The sequence below is a fragment of the Mobula birostris genome, chromosome 13 (assembly GCF_030028105.1).
Source record: "Mobula birostris isolate sMobBir1 chromosome 13, sMobBir1.hap1, whole genome shotgun sequence".
Lineage (NCBI taxonomy): Eukaryota > Metazoa > Chordata > Chondrichthyes > Myliobatiformes > Myliobatidae > Mobula > Mobula birostris.
Window position 1 is genome coordinate 49,686,016 of NC_092382.1, and position 13,343 is coordinate 49,699,358.

Genomic DNA, 13,343 nt, shown 5'->3' on the forward strand with positions numbered 1-13,343 from the left:
GCCTGTCTCAAACTCAAGCCTCAAGACCCCAGCCTGTCTCAAACTCAAGCCTCAAGACCCCAGCCTGTCTCAAACTCAAGCCTCAAGACCCCAGCCTGTCTCAAACTCAAGCCTCAAGACCCCAGCCTGTCTCAAACTCAAGCCTCAAGACCCCAGCCTGTCTCAAACTCAAGCCTCAAGACCCCAGCCTGTCTCAAACTCAAGCCTCAAGACGCCAGCCTGTCTCCAAGCTCAAGCCTCAAGACGCCAGCCTGTCTCCAAGCTCAAACCTCAAGTCCCCAGTCTGTCTCAAACTCAAGCCTCAAGACCCCAGTGGTCGATGTTTAGAGATCTCTTGCAGGATGTTAGAGATAAATTTATCCCGGTGAGGAAGATAAAGATTGGTAGGGTGAAGGAACCATGGGTGACAAGTGAGGTGGAAAATCTAGTCAGGTGGAAGAAGAAAGCATACATGAGGTTTTGGAAGCAAGGATCAGATGGGTCTATTGAGGAAGGAGCTTAAGAAGGGCTGAGGAGAGCAAGAAGGGGGCATGAGAAGGCCTTGGTGAGTAGGGTAAAGGAAAACCCCAAGCCATTCTTCAATTATGAAAAGAACAAAAGGATTACAGGAGTAAAGGTAGGACCGATTAGAGATAAAGGTGGGAAGATGTGCCTGGAGGCTGTGGAAGTGAGCGAGGTCTTCAATGAATACTTCTCTTCGGTATTCACCAATGAGAGGGAACTTGATGATGGTGAGGACAATATGAGTGAGGTTGATGTTCTGGAGCATGTTGATAATCAGGGAGAGAAGGTGTTGGTGTTGTTAAAATACATTAGGATGGATAAGTCTCCGGGGCCTGACGGAATATTTCCCAGGCTGCTCCATGAGGCGAGGGAAGAGATTGCTGAGCCTCTGGCTGGGATCTTTATGTCCTCGTTGCCAACGGGAATGATACCAGAGGACTGGAGGGAGGCGGATGTTGTCCCCTTGTTCAAAGAAGGGTTGCAGGGATAGTCCGGGTAATTATAGACCAGTGAGCCTTACGTCTGTGGTGGGAAAGCTGTTGGAAAAGATTATTAGAGGTAGGATCTATGGGCATTTAAAGAATCATGGTCTGATCAGGGACAGTCAGCATAGGTTTGTGAAGGGCTGGTCGTGTCTAACAAGTCTGATAGAGTTCTTTGAGGAGGGGACTAGGCATATAGATGAGGGTAGTGCAGTGGATGTGATCCACATGGATTTTACTAAGGCATTTGACAAGGTTCCATACGGTAGGCTTATTCAGAAAGTCAGAAGTCATGGGATCCAGGGAAGTTTGGCCAGGTGGATTCAGAATTGGCTTGTCTGCAGAAGGCAGAGGGTGGTGGTGGAGGGAGTACATTCAGACTGGAGGATTGTGACTAGTGGTGTCCCACAAGGATCTGTTCTGGGACCTCCAACTTTCGTGACTTTTATTAACGACCTGGATGTGGGGATGGAGGGGTGGGTTGGCAATTTTGCAGACGACACGAAGGTTGGTGTTGTTTCAGATAGTGTAGAGGATTGTAGAAGATTGCAGATAGACATTGATAGGATGCAGAAGTGGTCTGAGAAGTGGCAGATGGAGTTCAACCCGGAGAAAGGTGAGGTGGCACACTTTGTTTGCAATTTCAGCTAATTTCATATCATTTTGGATTCCCTATGCAGCTAATTCACTGAAATGGCTAAAGGAAGATTACTATTACTTGGACAGATATTTGAGTTCACCGGTATATATACTACAGCAGTTTGGGTTCATGTTGCAGACTCTCAGTGTGTGCACCAATACTTGTATCTATACACTGACCCGGAGGAAATTCAGACAAGAGCTGAGGAATGGAATGAAGTATGTGTTTACTTTAAATGGCCATCTGTGTAGATAAAACCCACTCCAATTGCAATTCAGAGAAGACTTAGAATAAAACAGGTTTTTTTTTGCTGTTGGACTCCGGCCATATGATTTGCCAAGGGAAATCTCACATGCAAAAGAGAATGCTGTCCAAATTGCATGCTATCTTGGACAAAGTCTCCCATCCACTACATAATGTACTGGTTGGGCACAGGAGTACATTCAGTCAGAGACTCATTCCACCGAGATGCAACACAGAGCGTCATAGGAAGTCATTCCTGCCTGTGGCCGTCAAACTTTACAACTCCTCCCATGGAGTGTCAGACACCCTGAGCCAATAGGCTGGTCCTGGATTTATTTCCATCTGGCATAATTTACATATTTTTATTTAATTATTTATGTTTTCATATGGCTATATTTATACTCTATTCTTGGTCGGTGCAACTGTAACGAAACCCAATTTCCCTCGGGATCAATAAAGTATGTCTATCTATATATCTATCTAAAATGCATATTTTAATATTGATCAGGACACAATGTATTTTATATATTGTTAATGACATAAAACGTATTTATAGATTGTTACTGACAGAGAATCGTATAATTTGTGTTCCGTGTGTTATCTGAGTGTACTTGTCTGTGATGCTGCCACAAGTCAGTGTTTCTCTGTACCTGCACCTTCCCGTACTTGTGCACTTGGCAATAAATTCAACAGGACATGAGAAATCTCAATGAGATTTGATTAGTGATGATCATCTTGGCAGCTCGGTTGGTCGAATGTATGAGACAGTACACTGTTAAATGTAAAACCCTGAACAGTGTTGATGATCAGAGGGATCTTAGACTCCAAGTTCACCGCTCCCTGAAAGAGACTGCACAGATTGATCGGGTGGTTAAGAAGGCAAATGGCGTGGTTGTCTTTATTAGTTGAAGCACTGAGTTGAAAAGTCGGGAAGTTGTGTTGCGGCTGTTGCGAGCCTGCGGTCGGACTGTGACTGTGTCTTTAAGAGCGCCGGAGTGAGGAGGCGGGGCTATGACGTCAGTCACAGGCTGACAGCGCTAACTGTGGATTTAACCATAAGAGAGAGAGAGCGATCTGCAGACAGGCAGTCGGCCAGTCTATCTGTCTATCTATCTATCTATCTATCTATCTATATATATATATATATATATATATATATATAGAGAGAGAGAGAGAGAGAGAGAGAGAGAGAGAGAGAGAGAGAGAGTGAGACTGAGACTGAGACTGGAAAAGCTGATAGCTTCAGTTTGTCGCAGCTGAGGCTTGGAGGTCTCCTATGCCCACAAGAGTGGGTTGATCATCGGTACACGGAACCACAACGAATGTATGTGGCTATCACTTTGTATAATCCATAGGACTGAATTTTGGAATATCTTGGGGGACCGCTTGTGTTAACCCTTGCCTGGGTGTGTTGTATAGTAACCCCTGGAAGACGGTATTCCTGTGACTCGTCACTTTCGCTGATAACTCGTATGTGGACGGATTCAACGGATAAGAACTTCGACGACAGTTATTTTGATGTAACGGCCTTTTCTTTACGTTTCACCCTGGATTACAAATATCTCTCCCCCATCATTTATTCCGTGGATTACTGAATTTTCCTACTTTATTATCTCAAGACTCAAAGCTTTGTTCCCTCAGTCTCCCACCCGAGGCAGGGACTCCAGCTACCCACCACTCTGTGCAAAGAAATAAACTTGCCGTTTATAAGATTACGAGATGTATAGATAGAGTGGATAGACGATATATATTTTACTGGGGGTTGAAATGTTTCATACAGTTAAGGTGAGAGGAGATGTGAGCGGCAAGTTTGGCTGTTATATTTACACATATATACACACATAACACTGTTAACTTTCCTTTAGTTCGTTCAGTTACTATATAATAAGTAGATACTAATAAAGATAGTGGTTTTAACATCAAAACCAGACTCCAGCTGCTGGATCGTTTCTAAAACGTTACAGTTTGTAACACAGCTTTATAAAACTAGTTAGACCATATCTGGAGTATTTCACACAGTTCTGGTCGCCCCCACTCTCGGAAGGACGTCGGGGCTTTGGAGAGGGCACAGAGGAGGTTTACCAGGATACTGCCTGGATTAGAGGGCATGAGCCATAACGAGAGGTTGTTTTCTCCAGAGCGGCGCAGGCTGGTGTGACCTGTCCCATGATCCTCTCATATGCCTTTTGCCAATCACCTGTCCAGCTCTTGGCTCCATCCCTCCCCCTCCTGTCTTCTCCTATCATTTTGGATCTCCCCCCCCCCCCAACTTTCAAATCTCTTACTAACTCTTCCTTCAGTTTGTGCTGACGAAGGGTCTTGGCCTGAAACTTCGACTGTACGTTTTCCTAGAGATGCTGCCTGGCCTGCTGCGTTCACCAGCAACTTGGAATGTGTGTTGCTTGAATTTCAGCATCTGCAGAATTCCTCGTGTAGACGTTTATAAGATTACGAGAGGAATAGGCAGAGTTGACAGATGATATATTTTCCCTGGGGTTAAAGTGTCGAATACATTTAAGGTGAGTAGTTGGTAGCTGGAGTCCCCGCCTGGGTGGTAGACCCCATTGATCACGTGATCGCGTTTGCCCCTTAACCACAGCTGGGCAGCATCTGCGCGTCTTTTCCAAGGCCCCGCCCTCCGGATGATGTAACACTCACTTTGCGCATGCTCACAGTGTCCGGGTGGGCGGTGTTTTCCTTTCCGCTCAGTGCTGAAGCCGATCGTCTGCGGGATCGGGTAGGGTGTCCTTGCAACCTGAGTGGGGATCACTTCTGCGGGCCGAAGATATCACTTTCCCATCGGTGAGTATTGAGACCGATCCCGAGCGGGGAGATCTGATGCTGGCCGTGAGTCCCGAACTGAGGGCCAATTACTCGTTTATTTTCGAGTTATCTGGGCTCGTCAGAAATGCGTAGACTTCACTTAATCTTCATTGAACAATCCAAACCAGGATCCCAAGCTGTCTATTTCCACAGAATTGAAATGGAAGTCCCGCCAACAAGTCACGTGAGGCTGTGTGCCGCAGATCTGCCCCGCCCTCCGCTTTGTGACGCAAGATCACGTGGTGTGTACTCAGACACCCTGAGCCAATAGGCTGGTCCTGGACTTATTTTCTACCTGGCATAGTTTGCATTTTGTTGTTTGTTTGTTTGTGGTTTTTGTATTGCTATACCTATAGTCTATTCTTGGTTGGTGTGGCTGTAACGAAACCCAATTTCCCTCGGGATCAATAAAGTATATCTATCTATCTATCTATCTATTATAGTATCCCCGGATGGGTGATGATGCTTCCTCCATATTGTGTTGGGAAATATGATGTTGGCCACTGAGTCCCGTTAACTTTCCCCAACTCACCTCGCTTCCTGAGGCTCCTCGCATTTGTTCTTGAGCTTTCTGGCTGTTGTGTCTTCTCTCTGAATGGGGTGGGTGAGAAAGGAGTATGTCCCAGGTTATGGGGATCTTTGATTTCACTGCCTGGTTTACCAAGGGACTGGGAAGTCCAGGGGGGAGAATGGTTTCTGTGATGTGCACACGGCCAAATGGTTAAGCTGTTGAACTAGCAATCTGAAGGTCGTGAGTTTGAGCCTCAGTTCAGGCAGCGTGTTGTGTCCGTGAGCAAAGCACTTAACCACACATTGCTCCTGCACGTTAGGAGCCCAGCGACGGTGGTTGGTGCAGTATGCACAAGACAAGATCTGTATCCAAAGGTCTCTGCAGTTCCTCGTAGACACGGGCAGAGTAGTTACCATGCAAAAGGGAGAAGTGTCCGGATGGGAAATTTTCTATGGTGTGTTGATAAAAATTTGATGAGGGTCAAAGTATATATGGCAAAGTTCCTGTTGTTTGTTCCAGCTTTGTTATTTTAGAATCTTTTGTACTATTCATTCAGTATCTGTGTATTGCTGGAGGACCATCATTGATTGTCCTTGATCCCTTCTCCCACCTGGTTCCACCTGCACATTCCTGCCCATCTTGTTCAACCTCTGTCCAGTCTGCTAACCCCACCTGCCCTGGTTCAGTGATATGCATCAACCATCTGGGTCAACCTCAGTCCACCCTGTGTCCCACCTCCTCAGTGTTATATATCAGCAATCTTTCTTCTAACCTTTGTCTTGATTGTGAAGTGTTCCTTTGCACATTAGGGCTTGATGAGTTACTCCCAGAATCAGTTTTTGTTAGCTGGAATGCCAGAGGGTCATCAGGTTCCAGTTCTGTTGTGCATTGGTGTGGGATTGCTAGTGTTTGAACTGTGACTGGCTGACACACTGCAGTATTTTACTGGCAGCAAAGAGTACTGGGAGAGTTGGTGCTTGGGCTATTATCCTGTGATCAGCTTTCCAGGCATATGGAACTGTCGGTGTTTTGGTTTTGACTTTGGTTAGTGCTTCTACAGGTGGGGCTGGATGGTCATCCTTCTGCAGTGAAGCAGAAATTTCGAGCAGCTGGACATTGGTTGTGGGGAAATCCTGGATTGCACTACCCAGTGTGAAATGTGGGGATGATGTGTGAGACTCTCAGGGTCAGTGAGTGGCAGGGTCAGCTGTGTGACTCTGTGAGGTTGGGTCCTGGGATATCACAGTTTTTGATCCAGGTAAAATGGACCTGGGGATCGAGCTGCTTGGGCTTATGAGGTGTTGAGTGAGTATTTCTGGTCTGGGATCAGATGCTTGTTTCTGGAGTTCCTTTGGAAGCAATGACTGCTAATCTGAGGAGAGGATGAGCTCCCATTCCATCCTCAAAGGGAGAGTCCATGGGTAAATGGGCTATTCCATGTTTACAACAGTAGAAATAGACCCGTGAATTTGGTGTTCAAACTGTGTTTGGAAATCCCACCCACACCGCCCCCCCCACAACTCACTGTCACCTCTCTGTGACTCGGTGGAAATCAAGCAGAATCTCAAGTTGCTGAAGATCTGCACTAAAAGCAGAAAATGTTTGAAGTCATTCTGATAAAACGTTATTAACCTGAATTGTAAAGTTTGTTCCTCTCCCCACGGTTGTTCCTCACCAGCTGTGTGTTTCTGGAAATTCCAGTGTCTTTCTATTACATTCACCCTGGAATGGTTTATAATTCCTGAAATGAACCTGTTTTAACCTGGAAATGGAACTGGCTCGTTCTGTGACAGTAGAACAGTAAAGAAAGCACAACTTTTCCCTGTAAATTATCCTCGTACCAATCTGTCTGTTCTTCCTGGTAATGTGTTCAGTACAGTTGTTGCTAACGAGGTTTACAAGAATAATCTCAGGAATGATCAGCTTTATGTATGAGGAGCATTTGATGGTTCTGGACCTGTGCTCAATGGAGTTCAGAGGGACGGGGGGTGGGGGGGGCGGTGGAGGAACATATGGTTAAGTTAACCTACTAAATGCTGAAAAGCCTGGATACAGTGGACATGGAGAGGATATTTCCATTAGATGGAGCGTCTGTGGTCTGACAGCAGTCTCAGAATAAAGATGCTTCCCTTTAAAACGGAGATGAGAAAAAAAATTGACTAAAAGATGTCTGATCTGTGGAATTTGTTGCCGCAGAGGTTGGTTGAGGCTGCCATTTGTGTATATTTATGACAGAGATTAATGTATTCATGATTACGAAGTAGCTTCAGGGTTACAGATGGAAGGCATGAATATAGTGTTGGAAAAAAAATCAGCCATGGTTGAGTGGTGGGGCAGACCAGATGGATCCAATCACCTAATTCTGTTCCTGTGTCTTATGTCTTACCATGACTGAATGATGGCTCCTTCTTATCCCATAGCATTTTGTGACATGTGAGGGACAATAAAAGATTGTTCACTGAGATCATTATATCTGCCTTCAACGTTTCATTTTCAGTGAGTTTTGTTCTTAGTAACATTAAGCAGAAATGTTTGCTTCTTTGTATTGTTAATGTGCTTCATTATCTTTCATGTTAAAGATAGACCTGCAGTGAGAGATTCATTGGAAGAAAAACCCCAACTGGAAGCAAACCACGACTGAAGACGAGGGAACAGCAACAAGTGAACCAGCCCGAGGATTGAGAGCATCAACTGGAGAGAACCCTTCTGACTTGGAGAATCCAGTGATTCGGTCAGGAGAAAGTTTGGTGAGTCTCATTTACTCAAACACTGGTCCTTCAGACATTACATATCTGTACAAAGGAAGGTAGGAAATAGTTGGAGTGAGACTGAATGTGCCCAGAAGAACCAGTTATGCCTCTGTCAGACCCAGTTGTAATCACTCCAGGTCTGGTAATGTGTTTCCAGCAGCCCAGCCCTTTAAAACCACTCCCATTCTGTGGAAGTGGAATCCAGATAAAGTCACTGAGAGACCGCATAAGTACCAACTGTTTATTCCACGCACTCGGGGCTTACTCAGTTAGTCGCTCAAACAGGAACAGTCTATGACTTTTCTTGCCCTATCCACTAACTGACTAACAATTCCCCTTAAATCACAGGAATATCTGTCCAGACACCCCAAACACAAGACAGGCTGGAGCAAAAGTTATTTACTACAGGACAGCCCCTAAAGGCAAATTACAAATAGTCATAATGGCTTACACACAGAGAACAGACTGAAGCTGTCCTATCTCTATGCATGACTGCACAAGGAGATAAGCATCCTGAAACCCCAGCTAGCTACCCTCAAGAAGAAATATGGCTCAGCATGGCTCAGCACATCTGTTTGTCATCAGCAGTTTCTTTCAGAAGAACAGGTGATTGTTTAGCAAAGCGTTAACCCTTTTACATACTTTACCATTCCCTCATTTTGATCATTACATGATCAACAAAGCAGTAATTTTTTTACAGAGAAAGCAACTGAGTACAGCATTGACTTATCAGTGGGCAAAACAGCATACAACGGTAATTATAACAATGATATCGACAACTATTAAGCCATAATGCAATATCATGCCCCACATATTACAGAACAGGCCTTCGAAGACCACCATTTCGACCCTTCGGTGAACCCGTGTAAATCCTGCCCTACTCTCTTGATGCTGTCAGTCTCCTTGGCAGTGTGCTCGGAGAGGGATGTAATGTTAGTAGATTCATGAGGGATATAGGTGCAGCATTCTGTGTCAATAATAGCACAGGTTCCCCCTTTCTCAGCCAGGATAAAATCTAAAGCCATATGATTCTGTGGGACTGTTTGCCGGATTGCAATCATTTCAGTGGATATTTCTGTTACTTGGGCCTGTGTTTCTGTCAGGGCCCCTGCAGTATTGTGGCCAGCTCCTCAAGTGCTGTAGCCAAATTGATTATCTCTCATGAATTCCTGGCTACTCTATAGGAGAGAAAAGCGATAATCCAAAATCACTCAGTCTCAGTTATTCCTCTCCGCTGCTGGGCACCTGCAAGTATGGCCAGGATGCATGTCTCCCAGTATAGGAAGTTCCGTTTGAGAGATACCATCCCTCAGAACACTGACAACCACAGTCATCTCTGACTGAACCACAGTTCCTCACCTCACTTCTCCGGGTGCTATTTGAGAAAGCCCATGCTGGGAGTTCCTCACTCTGGTTGAGCGGGATTACTAACATTGGAATCATAGTTTTACCATGCTGGGGAATTTCGGCACAAACCTAGCAGGCCCCCAGTTCTATCTGTTTGGCATAGGTGTGACAGAGCAACAGAAAGTTATTAACATGGGAGCCCCTGGATGCTGGGGTGAGCCCTCTCAAAGACATAAACACGAACACCACTATCAACTAATACATTTTCCTTTAGTCCGAGAGAGTCCTTCGACTCAGTTCCTTCAGTAACACGTTTGTTGTCTGTTTGATGTATCCACTGAGATTGCCCCTTCCGTTTCACAGCCGTGGGAGTGGTCAGTAACTCCAGATATGGTCCTCTCCACCGAGGTCCGAGTTTCCCTCAATCCCAGTTCTTGATCAGGACAAAATTCCCAGATCCTATGGTGGGATAGTCCCTCCTCTCTGTAGGGTAGTTCTCTTCCTTGTAAGCCTGCCATACCTGTGAATGTAATGCTTGGACATTTTTGGTTAGTTGGCCCATAGTCATGTACAACTCCAAATGCATAACGGGAGTCTGTGTAAACGTTCGCACTTTTGTCTGTTGCTGGGATACAGGCACGAGTCAGAGCAAACAGCTCAGCCTTCTGGATGAAGACAGCTGCTTCAAAAGAGGCCTGCACAACTATCTCACTGTCCGTCACTATCGCATAGCCAGAATATCCTGCTGGATTCACAAACAGCTTGCATCCTCATAAAATATTGCCTCAGGATTGAGAGGCTATTGCGGAATGGGTGGGAGAGTCTGTCCTTCTCTCAAGGTGATCCGGATAGGGAGGGTGAAATTGCCCAGAGATGGGGTACAACGTCTTGGGTTCGGTCAATATTAAAAGTGTGCCTTACCAGATGTCACGTCTTCACCTCAGACTCCTTCCAGTATCGCAGTTGGCCCACGGTCAAGTCTTGCCAGTCTCCCTTGGTGCTGGATGCTTGTTTCGTCAAGGTGTAGGCAAAGAACCCAGGCTCTTCCCTAGGCTCTTTGGCTTGAACCCGGTATCCCTGATGCCCTCACCTACAAGATGTGCATTCAGCTGCAGCTTGTAACCCTGCACTTTAAGGAGTTGGAACTTGAAGTGGAGGAATTCCGGATCATCCAGGAGTTGGAGGGTGTGATAGATATGACATGAAGAGAGGTGAGTTACACCCAAGGTGCAGGACACAGGAAACTGGGTGAGAGTCAGGAAGGGGAATGACGTTAAATAGCATCGCAGAGTACTCTTGATGCTATCCCGCACAACAACAGGTGGACCACTTTAGAAAATGCTGGGGGAGGAATTGCCTGGCAGAGAAAGGTCAAAGGGGTGATAGGGGATTCATTAGTTCGGGGAACAGAACAAGAAGGGACTAATATCCTAGTGGTAAGGCTCACTAGTGCTAGTGTGTGGGGAGATGGTGATGAAGTTAAAATAAGTTGAAGGGGAAATGGGAGCCAGCATGACAAAACAGATCGTGTCGATGGTGAATTGAATTCAATTGACTTTATTACATGCATCCTTCATATATATGAGGAGTAGAAATCTTTATGTCTCCATCTAAATGTTCAATATGTAATTTATAGTAATTTATAATAAATAGTTTGACATAGGGCAGTCAATATAACACAGAAGTGCAATTGTATCAGCATGAATTAATCAGTCTGATGGCTTGGTGATGTCCCGGAGCCTGTTGGTCCTTTTGCTATGGTACCGTTTCCTGGATGGTAGCAGCAGGAACAGTTTGTGGTCGTGATGAATTGTGTCCCCAATATCCTTTGGGCCCTTTTTACACACCTGTATCTGTAAATGTCCTGAATAGTGGGAAGTTCACATCTATAGATGTGCTCAGCTGTCCGCACCACTCTCTGCAGGTTCCTGCGATTAAGGGAAGTACAGTTCCCATATCAGGCAGTGATGCAGCCAGTCAGGATGCACTCAATTGTGTTCCTGTAGAAAGTCCTTAGAATTTCAGGCCCCATCCCAGACTTCTTCAACCATCTGAGGTGAAAGAGGAGCTGTTGTGCTCTTTTCACAACACAGCCGGTATGTAGAGACCATGTGAGATCCTTGGTGATGTTTATGCCGAGGAACTTTAAGCTGTTCACCCTCTCAACCCCAGATCCATTGATGCCAATAGGGGTTAGCCTGTCTCCATTCCTCCTGTCGTCCACAATCAGCTCCTTTGTTTTTGTGACAATGAGGGAGAGTTTGTTTTCTTGACACCAGTCAGATGTTGTTCAGACATCAGATAGAGTCAGCAATCAAATGTTTGAGCATGATGTGATGAATGTGCTGAGCTGAGTATATCACAATGCAAGAAGCATCGTAGGAAACCAGATGAGCTCAGGACAGGGAATTATCATATTGTAGCTATTATCGGGACTTGGTTGCACCCAACAGTCTGAGGGATTTAGAGAAACCAAATTTGTAGAGAGATCGCAGACTATGCCAGAAACAAAGGTTGATTCAGTAAGTGATTTTAACTTTCCATGTATTGACTGGGACTTCCATACTGTAAAAGGACTAGATGGGGTAGAGTTTGTCAAATGTGCCCTTAATCAGTATATAGAATTCCCAATGTAGAAGTGTGCAATAAGCTGTTAGGAAATGATCCAGGGCTGGAGACAGAAATCAGTGATCACAATGCCATGAGATTCCAAGTAAATATGGAAAAAGAGAGGTCTGGATCATGGGTTGAGATTTTAAATTGGAGAATGGTCAATTTTGATGGTATCAGAAAGGATCTGACAAGTGTGATTTGGGACAGGCTGTTTTCTGGCAAAGTAGTACTTGTGGGTGGGAGGCTACAGAAGTGACATTTTGAGGATGTAGAGTTTGCATGTGCCTGCCAAAATAAAAGTTGAAAGGTAACTGGTGCAGGGAACCTTGGTTTTGAAGAGATATTGAGGCCCCAGATATTTTGTACCTGCAAATGCCTCAGACTTTTGGGTGCTACCAAAACACATTAATGACTGCAATATCAAAATTCCACACACTGAGCTCGTCTGACTTTATTTTTAGTCATCTTCTGTTGGATTCTAAAAACTTCCCAACACTTTTTGCTCCTTTGTTTGCCCTCTCTTTGACTTTTATGTCGGCTTTGGCTTCTCAGTTTAGCCACGGTTGTGTCCTCCTGCCTTTCCAATGCTTCCATTTCATTCGGAAGTATCGATCACTCAGCTTCCGAATTGCTCCCAGAATCTCCAGCCATTGCTGCTCCGTCATCACTCTTACCTTTCTCTTCCAAACAAGTCTGGCCGGCTTCTCTGTCATAGAAACATGGAAAAGTTCAGTACGGAAACAGGCTATTTGGCCCATCTAGTCAATGCCGAAAAAACATTTAAGCTGTCTAATGCCACTACCTGCACCAGGACCATCACCCTCCATACCGCTGCCATCAAGGTACCTATCAAACTTCTCTTAATTGTGAAATTGAGCTCATACTCACCACTTGTGCTGACGTCTAATTCTACACTCTCATGACCATTTCAGTAAAGAGCTTTTCCAAATGGTCCAAATTTTCCAAATGTTTCCTGAGGTCTGAACAACATCTGTCTCAAAACCCCTCCACTCTCTGTTCTGTTATTCAGGCTCCCATTCGCCCTGCAAATTTATTTTGACACCTCCCCCCCCAACCTCCCACCATGCAGCTCCATCACCCCTTTGACTTTCGTCTCCCAGATCAATAAAAAGGAAGCGCATACCAGGTACAGGCAGACAGGAACAAATGAGGTATTTATAGACAATAGACAATAGGTGCAGGAGTAGGCCATTCGGCCCTTTGAGCCAGCACCTCCATTCACTGTGATCATGGCTGATCATCCACTATCAGTATCCAGTTCCTGCCTTGTCCCCATAACCTTTGATTCCGCTATCTTTAAGAGCTCTATCCATCTCTTTCTTGAAAGCATCCAGAGACTTGGCCTCCACAGCCTTCTGGGGCAGAGCATTCCATATATCCACCACTCTCTGGGTGAAAAAGCTTTTCCT

The 13,343-nt window shown here is 45.2% G+C and overlaps 1 protein-coding gene across 4 annotated transcripts in view; it reads left to right on the forward strand.

Moving 5' to 3' along the window:
• The first annotated feature begins 4,540 nt into the window (after positions 1-4,540).
• The window catches only part of LOC140206822 (uncharacterized), a 28,396-nt gene continuing 19,593 nt past the window's right edge, over positions 4,541-13,343 (forward strand). For 3 of the 4 annotated variants that reach the window (XR_011888399.1, XR_011888400.1, XM_072275060.1), the window contains exons 1-2: positions 4,541-4,671; positions 7,783-7,950. The gene's annotated coding sequence lies outside the window, so the exon portion shown is untranslated. The remainder of the gene's footprint in view (positions 4,672-7,782; positions 7,951-13,343) is intronic. The other variant, XM_072275061.1, reaches the window with a different exon arrangement.